We start from the raw sequence: 5,113 nt of genomic DNA, 5'->3' as shown, positions 1-5,113 counted from the left end.
TTTCAACTATGACTCTCACGGCTGTTACTGTCCAATTCGTGCGGTTTGAATTATTTTATCATTTGTTATTTGCAATTATAATCTAACTTATCGCTTTGTATCAATTTAATCTACTTATCCTTAAAATCACTTATAAATTCAATTGTTACTTGATTTTGAGGGTAAATAGTTTGGCGCCCACCGTGGGGTTAAGGATAATAGTGGTTATTTGATACAAATTTTCTTATAACACACAATTTTATACTTGTTCTTTGGAGTGTCTTTGATTCCAGGATCAAAATGTCAGAACTCTCAATCAGTACCCCTACACATTGACAATGATTTTGACCACCACGATGAAAACCATAACGTAGCACCTGGGAACGATGTACCCCCGGTCGATCTCGATGGAGTCCCGGCGACAGATCCAATCGATGTCAGCTCACATGTGGCCAGCAACGCAAATTTGCCCTTTGATCCTGAGGACATCGTCTGTAGGGATGTTCGATCGGCGCTCAAAGCACACATGACATCGAAGACGGTGGAATCAACTTGCGGGGTGATCTTCGAAATGTTACAGGCTTAACAGGCGGCGATAGCCCACTCCAGAACCAGAGTTGCCCACCGAGTAGGATTGAGCCCGAGCCATCCCAGGAAGTTGTTCGCAGAGTTATCGGCCTCAAAGAGATCGAATGAGAACCAATCCGGTAATCATGAAGATGCTCGAGGAACTGACAAAACGAATTGAGTCGGGAGAAGAAAATCGAGGCAAACAACAAGGTGGAAATACAATTCCAGGGTCGATCAAATCCCAGGAGCGCCACCAATATTGAAAGGCCTGGACTCCAACAAGTTCGTGCACAAACCTTTTCCCCCGAGCGCGGCTCCTAAGCCGATCTAGAAGAAGTTCCGCATGCCCGAAATTCCTAAATACAATGGAATGACCGACCCGAACGAGCATGTTAGCTCTTACAATTGTGCCATCAAAGGGAATGATTTAGAAGATGATGAGATCGAATCTGTCTTGCTGAAGAAATTCGGAGAGACCCTATCGAAGGGAGCTATGATATGGTATCACGATTTACTACCTAATTCTATTGACTCATTTGCTATGCTTGCAGCTTTTTTGTGAAGGCACACGCCAGGGCTATCAAGGTCGAGGCCAGGAAGTCGGACCTTTTCAAAGTAAGGCAGAAGGACAATGAAATGCTCAGAGAGTTCGTGTCTCGATTCCAAATAGAACGGGTGGACCTACCGTCAGTCGCTGATGATTAAGCCGTCCAAGCCTTCACCCAAGGACTAAATGTTTGAAGCTCGGTGGCTTCACATCAGTTAAAGCAGAATCTGATAGAGTACCTGGCTGTTACTTGAGCCGATGTGCATAACCGGTATCAATCAAAGATTAGGGTCGAAGACGATCAACTTGGGACTCCTTCCAGGTCCGTTTATCTTGTCAAACCCGTCGACATAATCAAGAGAGATATTGATCGTGAACCAAGGTCAAACAGAGATCGGAACCAACCATATAATGGAGATCGTAGAAGCAGTGGGTCCGGGAGAAGTTCTATGCGAAATGAAAGAAGAAGTGATCGGGGTCAAAGCTCTCGAGGACTGATGAGCAAGAACGACTTCAACAGGTCTATTAGACCTAAAGAAGCACCACGATTATTGGAATATAACTTAATGTTGATGCGGCTGCCATCGTATCGTCTATCAGATACATCAAAGATACCAAATGGCCTCGACCTATACAATCCGTTCCAACCCAAAGAGATCCCAACCAGATGTGCAAATATCATGACACTCATGGCCACAAAACGGAGGATTGCCGACAGTTGAGAGAGGAAGTAGCCCGGTTATTCAAAAACATGCACCTTCGAGAATTTCTGAGCGACTGAGCCAAGAATCATTTCAGAAATAGGGATTCTAACAAACAGATCGAACCGGAAGAACCTCAACACGTTATCAACATGATTATTGGTCGATGTCCCTCAAGGATCGATGTTGAAACACACCAAAGTGTCCATCACAAGGGAAAAACGGACTCGAGAATACATACTGGAAGGAACCTTGTCTTTCAGCGACGATGATGCAGAGGGGATCGTGCAACCTCACAACGATGCTCTGGTAATATCTGTACTCATAAATAAATCTCGGGTTAAGCGTGTGTTAATTGATCCAGGTAGCTCGGCCAACATCATCCGATCGAGGGTCATGGAACGACTCGGTCTTCAGGATCATATTGTACTTGCAGTCCGAGTTCTGAACGGGTTCAACATGGCGTGTGAAACCACTAAAGGGGAGATAATATTACCAGTTAACGCCGCTGGAACCATCCAGGAGGCCAAGTTTTATGTGATCGAAGGTGACATGAGGTACAACGCCCTGTTCAGGAGGCCATTGATCCACAACATGAGGGCAATGCCCTCGACTCTTCACAAAGTGTTCAAATTCCAACACCGGGAGGGATTAAGACGACCTACGGAGAACAACCAGCTGCGAAAGAGATGCCTGCAGTTGATGAAGTGTTTCCGATATCAACACTCGCAACGTCAAAGGAACCAAGTTCGGAAGCAAAGCAAGAGACCAAATAGCAATCAACGATACCGGCCACGACCCAACCGGACAAGCAGGGGACTGACGAAGACGATGATTACCGGGTTCCCCGTTATTTTATAGTCCCCGACGACTCCGACGCTAATAAATTAATGGCCGAAGAGCTGGAACATGTCATATTGATTGAACATCTACCCGATCGGAAGGTATAGTTGGGCACGAGGTTAACTCCCGAGCTCAGGAAAAGACCCGTTCAATTTCTTATAGCTAACATGGAATGTTTCGCTTGGTCCCATCTTGACATGACAGGGATCCCCCCGGAGATAACCACTCACAAGCTAAGCCTGGACCCGAAATTCCCTCCGGTCAAGCAAAAAAAGAGGCCCTAGTCCGAGGTCAAGCACGCGTTCATCAAGGACGAGGTATCTAAACTCCTTAAAATAGGGTCCATTCGGGATGTTAGATACCCCGATTGGTAGCAAACGTAGTGGTAGCCTCTAAAAAGGAGAACTAACTAAGAATGTGTGTAGACTATAAGGATTTGAACAAAGCATGCCCGAAAGACTCTTTCCCTCTTCCCAACATCGACCGAATTATCGATGCCACGGCCGGACATGCGATCCTCAGCTTTCTCGATGCTTATTCTGGGTACAACCAAATACGGATGGACACGGATGATTAGGAGAAAACCTCCTTCATTACTAAGTACGGCACATACTGCTATAGCGTGATGCAATTCAGAACTAAAAACGCCGGTGCCACTTATCAATGCCTAGTAAACCGGATGTTTGAGGAACAAATAGGAAAATCGATGGAGGTTTATATTGACGACATGTTGGTTATGTCCCTACGAGCAGAGGACCATTTAAAACATTTGCAGGAAACTTTCAGCATTTTGAAGAAGTACAATATGAAGCTGAACCCGGATAAATGTGTGTTCGGAATCGGATCAGGTAAATTCCTCGGGTTCATGGTATCCAACCAAGGAATCGAAGTTAGCCCCGACAAAATCAAAGTCATCAAAGATATCACGGTCGTGGACAACGTGAAGGCCGTGCAAAGATTAATCGGCGCATAGCCACCCTAGGACTATTCATCTCGAGGTCCTCGGATAAGTGTCACCGATTCTTCTTGCTACTCAAAAAGAATAACAACTTTTCGTGGACTCCAGAGTGTCAACAAGCCCTGGAGGAACTCAAAACGATATTTATCGAGCCCACCGGTGCTTCATACACCGAAGGCAGATGAACAACTGTACTTGTACTTGGCAATATCAGAAATAACGGTAAGTGGGATCCTGGTCCGAGAAGAATAAGGTACGCAATTTCCAATTTACTATTTTAGCAGGACCCTTGGTGAGGCCGAGACTAGGTACCCTCACCTGGAAATATTGGCGCTCACTTTGCTAAGCGCCTCTAGGAAACTAAAACCTTATATTTAGTGCCACTCCATATTTATTGTGACAACTTACCCGTTGCGAAATATTGACCCGAGCTCTCGGGACGATTGGCCAAATGGGCCGTGGAATTTAGTGGGTATGATATTGGGTATCGACCCCGAACATCCATCAAATCTCAAATTTTGGCAGATTTCGTGGCTGACTTTCCGCCGGCCCTAATACCCGAGTTCGAATGAGAGTTGTTGGTAAACTCCGGATGTCCTCGGGAATCTGGACCCTCTTTACGGACGGTGCCTCGAACGCGAAAGGGTGCGAACTCGACATCGTTTTGAAGCCGCCAACAGGCAATGTAGTTAGACACTATATCAGGACAGTAAAATTGACTAACAACGAGGCCGAATATGAGGCCATGATTGTAGGTCTCGAACTAGCCAAAAGCTTGGGGGCGGAGGCGATAGAAGCTAAGTGCGACTCCCTCCTCGTAGTAAACCAAGTTAATGGAACATTCGAGGTTAGAGAAGAACGAATGCAAATATACATGGATAAGTTGCAGGTAGAATTACATCGGTTCAAGGAGTGGACCTTAAAACACGTACCCTGAGATCAAAACAGTGAGGCCAATGCCCTTGCTAACTTAGGGTCATCGGTCGAAGACAATGAGCTTAATTCGGGGGAAGTAGTGCAACTCATGAGATCAGTGGTGGAAGAAGGTCATGCCGAGATAAACTCTACAAGCCTGACTTTGGATTGGAGAAACAAATACGTAGGATATCTTAAGACCGAAAAACTGCCCTCGGATCCAAAAGAATTGAAGGCCCTCCGTACAAAGGCAGCACGATTTTATTTGTCTGAGGATGGAACCTTGTTAAGGAGAATGTTCGATGGCCCAATGGCAATATGTTACAAAAAATATCTACATTTATAGCCAACCGTTATGTATCCATCAATGACAATTTTATTCTCATTCAAGAGAGGCTTGATTTGGGGATATTGTCTCCCTAAATAGGGATATAAATACAAGGATTATCATCCATTGTAGGACATGAAAACACTTGGCACGCAAAAAATCTATAATCTACTTTCATATCACGCTCAGATTTAGTTTTTAAACATTGCTTTCACTCTTGCCATCAGAAGAAGGCTAAGTTCTTAGTCAGGATTGTAATTTTCTTTAATTTC

Source organism: Nicotiana attenuata, chromosome 1 (genome assembly GCF_001879085.1).
Source record: "Nicotiana attenuata strain UT chromosome 1, NIATTr2, whole genome shotgun sequence".
Taxonomy (NCBI): Eukaryota; Viridiplantae; Streptophyta; class Magnoliopsida; order Solanales; family Solanaceae; genus Nicotiana; species Nicotiana attenuata.
This window is presented reverse-complemented; position numbering follows the sequence as displayed.